General features: G+C 47.3%; 1 protein-coding gene across 5 annotated transcripts in view; it reads left to right on the forward strand.

Annotated features, from left to right (window-relative positions):
• The window catches only part of LOC140392896 (glutathione S-transferase kappa 1-like), an 80,129-nt gene that overhangs the window by 40,430 nt on the left and 24,888 nt on the right, over positions 1 to 14,811 (forward strand). The window lies entirely within an intron of this gene.

The following is a 14,811-nucleotide window of genomic DNA, read 5'->3' on the forward strand; positions in this document are numbered from 1 at the left end:
CGCTGTCTCAGCCCAGAGTTTATCCCTCAACCCTAATTGCCCTCCTTGAGAAGGTGGTGGGTGAGCCGCCATCTTGGACTCGCTGCAGTCCCTGTGTGGTGTAGCTACACCCACGGGGCCTTAGAGAGGGGGATCCAGGATTCCCGGCGACAGTGAAGGAAAGGCCAAAAACATGTACCAGTCGGGATGGTGAGTGTGGGGAGCTCAGAGGGGGAATGTGCAGGCGGTGGGGGTTCCCCATGTGTTTGCTGCCCTCCCCTGTCCTTCTAGACGGTAGAGATGGTGGGTTTGGAAGGTGCTTGGGAGTCTCTGCGGTGCGTCTTGCAGACGGCACACACGGCTGCCACTGTGTGTCAGTGGAGGAGAGAGTGAATGCTTGTGGTTAGCGTGTCGATTGAGCAGGGCTGCTTTGTCCTGGGTGGTGTTGAGCTTCTCGAGTGTTGCTGGGAGCCGCACGCACCCAGGCGAGTGGGAGAGTTTCCCATCACACTCCTGACTTGTGTCCTTGTTGATGGTGGACAGGCTTTGGGGGAAGTCAGGAAGTGAGTTACCCTCCACAGGATTCTCAGCCTCTGACCTGCTTTGGTCGCCACAGTATTTATATGGCTGTTCCCACTTCAGTTTCTGGTCAATGGTAACCCCCAGAATGAATAATGTTAGTTGTGGGGGTGGTGGGGGGGGACTGGACAGAGGATTCAACAATGACAATGCCATTGAATATCAAAGGGGGGAAGATTGTGAGACTCTCTTGTTGAAGATGGTCATTGCCTGGAATGTGTGGCACGAATGTTACCTGTCAACCCGAACCCCTGGGGGAAGGGGGGACAGGTGTGGTGAGGTGTACCACAGTTTGGGGGGTTTGCACCGTATGGGGGATTTACACAGTTTGGGGGGTTTACACAGTTTGGGGGGGTTTACACAGCTTGGGGGGTTTACACAGCTTGGCGAGATTACATAGTTTGGGGGGGTTTACACAGTTTGGGGGTTTACACAGTTTGGGGCGTTTACACAGTTTGGGGCGTTTACACAGTTTGGGGTTTACACAGTTTGGGAGGTTTACACAGTTTGGGGGTTTACACAGTTTGGGGGGGATTTACACAGTTTGGGGGGATTTACACAGGTTGAGGGGTTTACACAGTTTGGGGGGTTTACACAGTTTGGTGAGTTTGCACAGTTTGGGAAGTTTACACAGTTTGGGAGGGGTTTACACAGTTTGGGGGGTTTACATAGTTTGGGGGGTTTACGCAGTTTGGGGGGTGTACACAGTTTGGGGATTTTACACAGTTCAGGGGGATTTACACAGTTCAGGGGGATTTACACAGTTCGGGGGGTTTACACAGTTTGGGAGAGTTTACACAGTTTTGGGCGTTTGCACAGTTTGGGGAGATTTACACAGATTGGGGTTTACACAGTTTGGGGAGTTTACACAGTCTGGGTGTTTACACAGTTTGGGGGGTTTACACAGTTTGGGGGGTTGACACGGTTTGTGCAATTTACACAGTTTGGGGGGGTTTTCACAGTTTGGGGGGTTTACGCAGTTTGGGGGTTCACACAGTTTGGGGGATCACACAGTTTGGGTGTTTACACAGTTTGGGGGGTTTACACAGTTTGGGGGTTTACACAGTTTGGGGGTTTACACAGTTTGGAGTGTTTACACAGTTTGGAGTGTTTACACAGTTTGGGGGGTTTACACAGTTTGGGGGGTTGACACAGTTTTGGAGTTTACACAGTTTGGGGGTTTACACAGTTTGGGGCGTTTACACAGTTTGGGGTTGACACAGCTTGGGGGGTTTACACAGTTTGGGGGGGTTTCACAGTTTGGGGGTTTACACAGTTTGGGGGTATTTACACAGTTTGGGGGGGTTACACAGTTTGGGGTTTACACAGTTTGGGGGGTTTACACAGTTTGGGGGGGTTACACAGTTTGGGGGGTTTACACAGTTTGGGGGGGTTTACACAGTTTGGGGGGTTTACACAGTTTGGCGAGTTTACATAGTTTGGGGGGGTTTACACTGTTTGAGGGGGTTTACACAGTTTGGGGTTTACACAGTTTGGTGCGTTTACACAGTTTGGGGCATTTACACAGTTTGGGGTTTACACAGTTTGGGGGGTTTACACAGTTTGGGGGTTTACACAGTTTGGGGAGTTTACACAGTTTGGGGAGTTTACATAGTTTGGGGGGGATTTACACAGTTTGGGGGGATTTACACAGTTTGGGGTGGATTTACACAGTTTGGGGGGGATTTACGCAGATTGGGGTGGATTTACACAGTTTGGGGAGTTTACACAGTTTGGGGAGTTTACACAGTTTGGGGAGTTTACACAGTTTGGGGGGTTTACACAGTTTGGGGAGTTTACACAGTTTGGGGGTTTACACAGTTTGGGGGGTTTACACAGTTTGGGGATTTTACACAGTTTGGGGGGTTTACACAGTTTGGGGGGCTTACACAGTTAGTGGGTTTACACAGTTTGGGGAGTCTACACAGTTTGGGGGGGATTTACACAGTTTGGCGGGTTTACACAGTTTGACGAGTTTACACAGTTTGGGAGGGGTTTACATAGTTTGGGGGGTTTACATAGTTTGGGGGGGTTTACACAGTTTGGGAGGTTTACACAGTTTGGGGATTTTACACAGTTCAGAGGGATTTACACAGTTCAGGGGGATTTACACAGTTCGGGGGGTTTACACAGTTTGGGAGAGTTTAGACAGTTTTGGGCGTTTGCACAGTTTGGGGAGATTTACACAGGTTGGGGTTTATACAGTTTGGGGGGTTTACACAGTTTGGGGAGTTTACACAGTTTGGGGAGTTTACACAGTTCAGGGGGATTTACACAGTTCGGGGGGTTTACACAGTTTGGGGGGTTTCCACAGTTTGGGGGTTTTTCACAGTTTGGGGAGTTTACACAGTTTGGGGGGTTTACACAGTTTGGGGGGTTTACACAGTTTGTGCAATTTACACAGTTTGGGGGGTTTACACAGTGTGGTGGGGTTTACACAGTTTGGGGGGTTTACACAGTTTGGGGAATTTACAGTTTGGGGGGGATTACACAGTTTGGGGGGTCTACATAGTTTGGCGAGATTACACAGTTTGGGAGGGGTTACACAGTTTTGGGCGTTTACACAGTTTGGGGGGTTTTACACAGTTTGGGGAGTTTACACAGTTCGGGGGGTTTACAGAGTTTGGGGAGTTTACACAGTTTGGGGATTTTACACAGTTTGGAGAGTTTACACAGTTTGGGGAGTTTACACAGTTTTGGGATTTTACACAGTTTGGGGGGTTTACACAGTTTGGGGGGTTTACACAGTTTGGGGGGGTTTACACAGTTTGGGGGGTTTACACAGTTTGGCGAGTTTACATAGTTTGGGGGGGTTTACACTGTTTGAGGGGGTTTACACAGTTTGGGGTTTACACAGTTTGGTGCGTTTACACAGTTTGGGGCATTTACACAGTTTGGGGTTTACACAGTTTGGGGCGTTTACACAGTTTGGGGAGTTTACACAGTTTGGGGGGGATTTACACAGTTTGGGGGGATTTACACAGTTTGGGGTGGATTTACACAGTTTGGGGGGGATTTACACAGATTGGGGAGTTTACACAGTTTGGGGGGTTTACACAGTTTGGGGGGTTTACACAGTTTGGGGATTTTACACAGTTTGGGGGGCTTACAAAGTTTGGGGGTTTACACAGTTTGGGGAGTCTACACAGTTTGGGGGGGATTTACACAGTTTGGCGGGTTTACACAGTTTGACGAGTTTACACAGTTTGGGAGGGGTTTACACAGTTTGGGGGGTTTACATAGTTTGGGGGGGTTTACACAGTTTGGGGGGTTTACACAGTTTGGGGATTTTACCCAGTTCAGGGGGATTTACACAGTTCAGGGGGATTTACACAGTTCGGGGGGTTTACACAGTTTGGGAGAGTTTACACAGTTTTGGGCGTTTGCACAGTTTGGGGAGATTTACACAGATTGGGGTTTATACAGTTTGGGGGGTTTACACAGTTTGGGGAGTTTACACAGTTTGGGGAGTTTACACAGTTCAGGGGGATTTACACAGTTTGGGGGGTTTACACAGTTTGGGGGGTTTCCACAGTTTGGGGGTTTTTCACAGTTTGGGGAGTTTACACAGTTTGGGGGGTTCACACAGTTTGGGGGGTTTACACAGTTTGTGCAATTTACACAGTTTGGGGGGTTTACACAGTTTGGTGGGGTTTACACAGTTTGGCGGGTTTACACAGTTTGGGGAATTTACAGTTTGGGGGGGATTACACAGTTTGGGGGGTCTACATAGTTTGGCGAGATTACACAGTTTGGGAGGGGTTACACAGTTTTGGGCGTTTACACAGTTTGGGGGGTTTTACACAGTTTGGGGAGTTTACACAGTTCGGGGGGTTTACAGAGTTTGGGGAGTTTACACAGTTTGGGGATTTTACACAGTTTGGAGAGTTTACACAGTTTGGGGAGTTTACACAGTTTTGGGATTTTACACAGTTTGGGGAGTTTACGCAGTTTGGCGAGTTTACACAGTTTTGGGGGTCGTTTACACAGTTTGGGGGGTTTACACAGTTTGACGACTTTACACAGTTTGGGGAGTTTGCACAGTTTGGGAAGTTTACACAGTTTGGCGGGTTTACACAGTTTGACAAGTTTACGCAGTTTGGGAGGGGTTTACACAGTTTGGGGGGTTTACGTACTTTGGGGGGTTTACACAGTTTGGGGGGTGTACACAGTTTGGGGATTTTACACAGTTCTGGGGGATTTACACAGTTCAGGGGGATTTACACAGTTCGGGGGGTTTACACAGTTTGGGAGAGTTTACACAGTTTGGGGGGTTTTCGCAGTTTGGGGAGATTACACAGTTTAGGGGGTTTACACAGTTTGGGGGGTTTACACAGTTTGGGGGTTTACACAATTTGGGGGGTTTACACAGTTTGGGGAGTTTACACATTTGGGGAGTTTACACAGTTCTGGGGGATTTACACAGTTCGGGGGCTTTACACAGTTTGGGGAGATTACACAGTTTTGGGAGTTTACACAGTTTGGGGAGTTTACACAGTTTGGGGGTGTTTACACCATTTGGTAGGTTTACACAGTTTGGGGGTTTACACTGTCTGGGAGTTTATACAGTTTGGGGGGGTTTACACAGATTGGGAATTTTACACAGTTTGGAGAGTTTACACAGTTTGGGGGGTTTACACAGTTTGGGGGGTTTACACAGTTTGGGGGGTTTACACAGTTTGGGGGGTTTACACAGTTTGGGGGGTTGACACAGTTTGGGGGGTTTACACAGTTTGGGGGGTTTACACAGCTTGAGGGGTTGACACAGTTTGGGGGGTTTACACAGTTTGGGGAGTTTACACAGTTTGGGGAGTTTACACAGTTTGGGAGTTTACACAGTTTGGGAGGTTCGCACAGTGTGGGGATTTTACACAGTTTGGGGGGTTTACACAGTTTGGGGAGTTTACACAGTTTGAGGGGTTTACACAGTTTGGGGAGTTTACACAGTTTGGGGAGTTTACACAGTTTGGGAGTTTACACAGTTTGGGAGGTTTGCATAGTCTGGGGATTTTACACAGTTTGGGGGGTTTACACGGTTTGAGGGGTTTACACAGGTTGGGAGGTTTGCACAGCCTGGGGATTTTACACAGTTTGGGGGGTTTACACAGTTTGGGGGGTTTACACAGTTTGAGGTGTTGACACAGTTTGGGGGGTTTACACAGTTTGGGGCGTTTACACAGTTTGGGGCGATTTACACAGATTGGGGGGGTTTACACAGTTTGGGGCGCGTACACAGTTTGGGGCGCGTACACAGTTTGGGGAGTTTACACAGTTTGTGGAGTTTACACAGTTTGGGAGTTTACACAGTTTGGTTGGTTTGCACAGTTTGGGGGGTTTACACAGTTTGGGGGGTTTACACAGTATGGCGAGTTTACACAGTTTGGGGAGTTTACAGAGTTTTGCGGGTTTACACTGTTTGGCGAGATTACACAGTTTGGGGGGGGTTTACACAGTTTCGGGGGTTTACACTATTTGGCGAGTTTACACAGTTTGGGGGGGGTTTACACAGTTTGGGGAGTTTACTCAGATTGGGAAGTTTTCACAGATTGGAGGGTTTACAGAGTTTGGGGAGTTTTCACAGATTGGGGATTTTACACAGTTTGGGGGGTTTACACAGTTTGGGGGGTTTACACAGTTTGGGGAGTTTACACAGTTTGGGGGGTTTACACAGTTTGGGGAGTTTACTCAGTTTGGGGGGTTTACACAGTTTGGGGAGTTTTTACAGATTGGGGATTTTACACAGATTGGAGAGTTTACACGGTTTGGGGGGTTTACACTGTTTGACGAGTTTACACAGTTTGGGGAGTTTATACAGTTTGGGGGATTTACACAGTTTGGGGGTTTACACAGTTTGACGAGTTTACACAGTTTGGGGAGTTTACACAGTTTCGGGGGTTTACACAGTTTGGGGGTTTACACAATTTGGGGGATTTACACAGTTTGGGGAGTTTACACATTTGGGGAGTTTACACAGTTCTGGGGGATTTACACAGTTCGGGGGGTTGACACAGTTTGGGGAGATTACACAGTTTGGGGAGTTTACACAGTTTGGGGGGTTTACTCCATTTGGGAGGTTTACACATTTTGGGGGTTTACACTGTCTGGGAGTTTATACTTTTTTGGGGGGGGGTTTACACAGATTGGGGATTTTACACAGTTTGGAGAGTTTACACAGTTTGGGGGGTTTTCACAGTTTGGGGGGTTTACACAGTTTGGGGGGTTTACACAGTTTGGGGGGTTTACACAGTTTGAGGGGTTGACACAGTTTGGGGGGTTTACACAGTTTGGGGAGTTTACACAGTTTGGGAGTTTACACAGTTTGGGAGGTTTGCACAGTCTCGGGATTTTACACAGTTTGGGGGGTTTACACAGTTTGGGGAGTTTACATAGTTTGAGGGGTTTACACAGTTTTGGGGGTTGACACAGTTTGGGGGGTTTACACAGTTTGGGGGTTTACACAGTTTGGGGAGTTTACACAGTTTGGGGAGTTTACACAGTTTGGGAGGTTTGCATAGTCTGGGGATTTTACACAGTTTGGGGGGTTTACACAGTTAGAGGGGTTTACACAGTTTGGGAGGTTTGCACTGCCCGGGGATTTTACACAGTTTGGGGGGTTTACACAGTTTGAGGGGTTTACACAGTTTGGGAGGTTTGCACAGCCTGGGGATTTTACACAGTTTGGGGGGTTTACACAGTTTGGGGGGTTTACACAATTTGGGGGGTTCACACAATTTGGGGGGCTTACACAATTTGGGTATTTTACACAGTTTGTGGAGTTTACACAGTTTGCGGGGTTCACACAGTTTGGGGGGTTTTCACAGTTTGGGGTGCGTTTACACAGTTTGGGGGGTTTACACAGTTTGGTGAGTTTACACAGTTTAGGGGGGTCACACAGTTTGGGGGGTTTACACAGTTTGGGTTGTTTATACATTTGGGGAGTTTACACAGTTTGGGGTGATTTACACAGTTTGAGGGGTATACAAAGTTTGGGGGGTTTACACAGTTTGGGGCGTTTACACAGTTTGGGGCGATTTACACAGATTGGGGGGGTTTACACAGTTTGGGGATTTACACAGTTTGGGGCGCGTACGCAGTTTGGGGAGTTTACACAGTTTGTGGAATTTACACAGTATGGGAGTTTGCACAGTTTGGTTGGTTTGCACAGTTTGGGGGGTTTACACAGTATGGCGAGTTTACACAGTTTGGGGAGTTTACACAGTTTTGCGGGTTTACACAGTTTGGCGAGATGACACAGTTTGGGGGGGTTTACACAGTTTCGGGGGTTTACACTATTTGGCGAGTTTACACAGTTTGGGGGAGGGGTTTACACAGTTTGGGGAGTTTACTCAGATTGGGGAGTTTACGCAGATTGGGGAGTTTACACAGTTTGGGGGGTTTACAGAGTTTGGGGAGTTTTCACTGATTGGGGGGTTTACAGAGTTTGGGGAGTTTTCACAGATTGGGGATTTTACACAGTTTGGAGAGTTTACACAGTTTGGGGGGTTTACACAGTTTGGGGGGTTTACACAGTTTGGGGGGTTTACACAGTTTGACGAGTTTACACAGTTTGGGGAGTTTACACAGTTTGGGGGATTTACACAGTTTGGGGGTTTACACAGTTTAACGAGTTTACACAGTTTGGTGAGTTTACACAGTTTGGGGGGTTTACACAGTTTGGGGGGTTTACACAGTTTGGGGTTTACACAATTTGGGGGGTTTACACAGTTTGGGGAGTTTACACATTTGGGGAGTTTACACAGTTCTAGGGGATTTACACAGTTCGGGGGGTTTACACAGTTTGGGGAGATTACACAGTTTGGGGAGTTTACACAGTTTGGGGGGGTTTACTCCATTTGGGAGGTTTACACAGTTTGGGGGTTTACACTGTCTGGGAGTTTATGCAGTTTGGAGGGGGGTTTACACAGATTGGGGATTTTACACAGTTTGGAGAGTTTACACAGTTTGGGGGGTTTACACAGTTTGGGGGGTTTACACAGTTTGCGGGGTTGACACAGTTTGGGGGGTTTACACAGTTTGGGGGGTTTGCACAGTTTGAGGGGTTTCCACAGTTTGGGGAGTTTACACAGTTTGGGGGTTTACACAGTTTGAGGGGTTTACACAGTTTGGGGAGTTTACACAATTTGACGAGTTTACACAGTTTGGGGGGTTTACACAGTTTGGGGGGGATTTACACAGCTTGGGAGGGATTTACACAGTTTGAGGAGTTTACACAGTTTGGGGGGTTTACACAGTTTGGGAGTTTATACAGTTTGAGGGGTTTACGCAGTTTGAGGGGTTTACACAGTTTGGGGGGGTTACACAGTTTTGGGGGTTTACACAGTTTTGGGGGGGATTTACACAGTTTGGGGAGTTTACACAGTTAGGGGGGTTTACACCGTTTTGGGGGTTTACACAGTTTGGAGGGTTTCCACAGTTTGGGGGGTTTATGCAGTTTGTGGGGTTTACACAGTTTGAGGAGTTTACACAGTTTGGGGGGTTTACACAGTCTGGGGTTTATGCAGCTTGGGGGTTTTACACAGTCTGGGGGTTTATGCAGTTAGGGGGTTTTACACAGTTTGGAGTGTTTACACAGTTTGGGGAGTTTACACAGTTTGGGGGGTTTACACAGTTTGAGGGGTTTACACAGTTTGAGGAGTTTACACAGTTTGGGGGTTTACACAAATTGGGGGGATTTACACAGTTTGGGGGGGGGGTTTACACAGTTTGGGAGGGATTTACACAGTTTGGGGAGTTTACACAGTTTGAGGAGTTTACACAGTTTGGGGGGTTTACACAATTTGGGAGTTTATACAGTTTGAGGGGTTTACACAGTTTGAGGGGTTTACACAGTTTGGGGGGTTTACACAGTTTGGGGGGTTTACACAGTTTGGGGGTATTTACACAGTTTGGGGAGTTTACACAGTTTGAGGGGTTTACACAGTTTGAGGGGTTTACACAGTTTGGGGAGTTTACACAGTTTGGGGGTTTACACAGTTTGGGAAGTTTACGCAGTTTGGGGGGTTTCCACAGTTTGGGGGGTTTTCACAGTTTGGAGGGTTTCCACAGTTTGGGGAGTTTAGACAGTTTGGGGGGTTTACACAGTTTGAGGGGTTTACACAGTTTGGGAAGTTTACACAATTTGAGGAGTTTACACAATTTGGGGGGTTTACACAGTTTGGGGGGGATTTACACAGTTTGGGAGGGATTTACACAGTTTGAGGAGTTTACACAGTTTGGGGGGTTTACACAGTTTGGGAGTTTATACAGTTTGAGGGGTTTACGCAGTTTGAGGGGTTTACACAGTTTGGGGGGGTTACACAGTTTTGGGGGTTTACACAGTTTTGGGGGGGATTTACACAGTTTGGGGAGTTTACACAGTTTGGGGGGTTTACACCGTTTTGGGGGTTTACACAGTTTGGAGGGTTTCCACAGTTTGGGGGGTTTATGCAGTTTGTGGGGTTTACACAGTTTGAGGAGTTTACACAGTTTGGGGGGTTTACACAGTCTGGGGTTTATGCAGTTTGGGGGTTTTACACAGTCTGGGGGGTTATGCAGTTAGGGGGTTTGACACAGTTTGGAGTGTTTACACAGTTTGGGGAGTTTACACAGTTTGGGGGGTTTACACAGTTTGAGGGGTTTACACAGTTTGAGGAGTTTACACAGTTTGGGGGGTTTACACAAATTGCGGGGATTTACACAGTTTGGGGGGGGTTTACACAGTTTGGGAGGGATTTACACAGTTTGGGGAGTTTACACAGTTTGAGGAGTTTACACAGTTTGGGGGGTTTACACAATTTGGGAGTTTATACAGTTTGAGGGGTTTACACAGTTTGAGGGGTTTACACAGTTTGGGGGGTTTACACAGTTTGGGGGGTTTACACAGTTTGGGGGTATTTACACAGTTTGGGGAGTTTACACAGTTTGAGGGGTTTACACAGTTTGAGGGGTTTACACAGTTTGGGGAGTTTACACAGTTTGGGGGGTTTACACAGTTTGGGGCTTTTATACAGTTTGGGGGTTTACACAGCTTGGGGAGCTTTCACAGTTTGGGGAGTTCTTCAGTTTGTGGAGTATACACAATTTGAGGGGGTTTACACAGTTTGGGGTTGACACAGTTTGGGGGTTGACACAGTTTGGGGGGGGGGGGTTATGCAGTTTGGGGGGGTTGACACAATTTGGGGGGTTTACACAGTTTGGGGGGTTTACACAGTTTGGGGAGTTTACACGGTGTGGGGGGTTTATACAGTTTGGGTGGTTTACACAGTTTGGGGGGTTTACACAGTTTGGGGGGTTTACACAGTTTGGTGAGTTTACACAGTTTGGGGGGTTTACACAGTTTGGGGAGTTTACACAGTTTGGGGAGTTTACACAGTTTGGGGGGTTTACACAGTTTGGGGGGTTTACACAGTTTCGAGTGTTTACACAGTTTGGGGAGTTTACACAGTTTGGGGGGTTTACACAGTTTGAGGGGTTTACACAGTTTGAGGAGTTTACACAGTTTGGGGGGTTTACACAAATTGGGGGGATTTACACAGTTTGGGGGGGATTTACACAGTTTGGGAGGGATTTACACAGTTTGGGGAGTTTACACAGTTTGAGGAGTTTACACAGTTTGGGGGGGTTACACAATTTGGGAGTTTATACAGTTTGAGGGGTTTACACAGTTTGGGAGGTTTACACAGCTTGGGGGGATTTACACAGTTTGGGGAGTTTACACAGTTTGAGGGGTTTACACAGTTTGAGTGGTTTACACAGTTTGGGGAGTTTACACAGTTTGGGGGGTTTACACAGTTTGGGGTTTACACAGTTTGGGGTGTTTGCACAGTTTGGGGGGTTTACACAGTTTGGTGAGTTGACACAGTTTGGGGGGTTTACCAGTTTGGGGGGTTTACACAGTTTGGGGGGTTTACACAGTTTGGGGGGTTTACACAGTTTGAGGGGTTTACACAGTTTGGTGAGTTTACACAGTTTGGGGGGTTTACACAGTTTAGGGGGTTTACACAGTTTGGGGGGTTTACACAGTTTGGGGGGTTTACACAGTTTGGGGAGTTTACACAGTTTGGGGGGTTTCCACAGTTTGGGGGGTTTACACAGTTTGGAGGGTTTCCACAGTTTGGGGAGTTTACACAGTTTGGGGGTTTACACAGTTTGAGGGGTTTACACAGTTTGGGGAGTTTACACAATTTGACGAGTTTACACAGTTTGGGGGGTTTACACAGTTTGGGGGGGATTTACACAGCTTGGGAGGGATTTACACAGTTTGAGGAGTTTACACAGTTTGGGGGGTTTACACAGTTTGGGGGTTTACACAGTTTGGGAAGTTTACGCAGTTTGGGGGGTTTCCACAGTTTGGGGGGTTTACACAGTTCGGAGGGTTTCCACAGTTTGGGGAGTTTACACAGTTTGGGGGGTTTACACAGTTTGAGGGGTTTACACAGTTTGGGAAGTTTACACAATTTGAGGAGTTTACACAATTTGGGGGGTTTACACAGTTTGGGGGGGATTTACACAGTTTGGGAGGGATTTACACAGTTTGAGGAGTTTACACAGTTTGGGGGGTTTACACAGTTTGGGAGTTTATACAGTTTGAGGGGTTTACGCAGTTTGAGGGGTTTACACAGTTTGGGGGGGTTACACAGTTTTGGGGGTTTACACAGTTTTGGGGGGGATTTACACAGTTTGGGGAGTTTACACAGTTTGGGGGGTTTACACCGTTTTGGGGGTTTACACAGTTTGGAGGGTTTCCACAGTTTGGGGGGTTTATGCAGTTTGTAGGGTTTACACAGTTTGAGGAGTTTACACAGTTTGGGGGGTTTACACAGTCTGGGGTTTATGCAGTTTGGGGGTTTTACACAGTCTGGGGGTTTATGCAGTTAGGGGGTTTTACACAGTTTGGGGAGTTTACACAGTTTGAGGAGTTTACAAAGTTTGAGGGGTTTACACAGTTTGGGGGGTTTACACAGTTTGAGGGGTGTACACAGTTTGTGGAGTTTACACAGTTTGAGGGGTTTACACAGTATGGCGGGTTTACACAGTTTGGGGAGTTTACACAGTTTTGCGGGTTTACACAGTTTGGTGAGTTTACACAGTTTGGGGGGGTTTATACAGTTTGAAGTGTTTACACAAGGTTTGGGGGGTTTGCACAGTTTGGGGGTTTACACAGTATGGGGAGTTTACTCAGATCGGGGTGTTTACACAGTTTTGGAGTCTACACAGTTTGGGGAGTTTCCACAGTTTCGGGCGTTTACACAGTTTTGGAGTTTACACAGTTTGGGGGTTTACACAGTTTGGGGCGTTTACACAGTTTGGGGCATTTACACAGTTTGGGGTTTACACAGTTTGGGGGTTTACACAGTTTGGGGCGTTTACACAGTTTGGGGCATTTACACAGTTTGGGGTTTACAAAGTTTGGTGAGTTTACACAGTTTCGGGTGGTTTACACAGTTTGGGGGGTTTACTCCGTTTGCGGGTTTACACTGTTTGGGGGTTTTTCACGTTTGGGAGGTTTACACAGTTTGGGGGTTTACACAGTTTGGGGGTTTACACAGTTTGGGGAGTTTACACAGTTTGGGGAGTTTACACAGTTTTGGGGGTTTACACAGTTTGGGGGGTTACACAGTTTGGGGGGTTTACACAGTTTGGGGGGTTTATACAGTTTGGGAGGTTTACACAGTTTGAGGGGTTTAGACAGTTTGGGGGGTTTACACAGTTTGGGGGGTTTACACAGTTTGGGGGGGTTTACACAGTTTGGGGGGTTTACACAGTTTGAGGGGTTTACACAGTTTGAGGGGTTTACACTGGTTGGGGAGTTTACACAGTTTGGGGGGTTTACACAGTTTGGGGTTTACACAGTTTGGGGGGTTTGCACAGTTTGGGGGGTTTGCACAGTTTGGGGGGTTTACACCGTTTTGGGGGTTTACACAGTTTGGGGGGTTTTCTCAGTTTGGGGGGTTTACACAGTTTGTGGGGTTTACACAGTTTGGGGGGTTTACACAGTTTGGGGGGTTTACACAGTTTGGGGGGTTTACACAGTTTGGGGGGTTTACACAGTTTGGGGGGTTTCCACAGTTTGGGGGGTTTACACAGTTTGGGGGGTTTACACAGTTTGAGGGGTTTACACAGTTTGGGGAGTTTACACAGTTTGAGGAGTTTACGCAGTTTGGGGGGTTTACACAGTTTTGGGGGGGATTTACACAGTTTGGGAGGGATTTACACAGTTTGAGTAGTTTACACAGTTTGGGGGGTTTACGCAGTTTGACGGGTTTACACAGTTTGGGGGTTTTTCTCAGTTTGGGGGGTTTACACAGTTTGGGGGGTTTACACAGTTTGGGGGGTTTACACAGTTTGGGGGGTTTACACAGTTTGGGGGGTTTACACAGTTTGGGGAGTTTACACAGTTTGGGGAGTTTCCACAGTTTGGGGGGTTTCCACAGTTTGGGGGGTTTACACAGTTTGGGGGGTTTACACAGTTTAAGGAGTTTACACAGTTTGAGGAGTTTACGCAGTTTGGGGGGTTTACACAGTTTGGGGGGGGATTTACACAGTTTGGGGGGATTTGCACAGTTTGGGGAGTTTACACAGTTTGGGGGGTTTACACCGTTTTGGGGGTTTACACAGTTTGGAGGGTTTACACAGTTTGGGGGGTTTATGCAGTTTGGGGGGTTTACTCAGTTTGAGGAGTTTACACAGTTTGGGGGGTTTACACAGTTTGGGGAGTTTATGCAGTTTGGGGGTTTTACACAGTCTGGGGCGTTTACACAGTTTGGGGAGTTTACACAGTTTGAGGAGTTTACACAGTTTGGGGGTTTACACAGTTTGGGTGTTTATACAGTTTGAGGGGTTTACACAGTTTGAGGGGTTTACACAGTTTGGGGGGTTTACACAGTTTGGGGGGTTTACACAGTTTGGGGGGGATTTACACAGTTTGGGGAGTTTACACAGTTTGAGGGGTTTACACAGTTTGAGGGATTTACACAGTTTGGGGAGTTTACACAGTTTGGGGGGTTTACACAGTTTGGGGTTTACACAGTTTGGGGGGTTTGCACAGTTTGGGGGGTTTACACAGTTTGGGGGGTTTACACAGTTTGGTGAGTTTACACAGTTTGGGGGGTTTACACAGTTTGGGGGGTTTACACAGCTTGGGGGGTTTACACAGTTTGGAGGGTTAACACAGTTTGGGGAGTTTACACAGTTTGGGGGGTTTACACAGTTTGAGGGGTTTACACAGTTTGGGGAGTTTACACAGTTTGAGGA

This window comes from Scyliorhinus torazame, chromosome 16 (assembly GCF_047496885.1).
Source record: "Scyliorhinus torazame isolate Kashiwa2021f chromosome 16, sScyTor2.1, whole genome shotgun sequence".
NCBI lineage: Eukaryota > Metazoa > Chordata > Chondrichthyes > Carcharhiniformes > Scyliorhinidae > Scyliorhinus > Scyliorhinus torazame.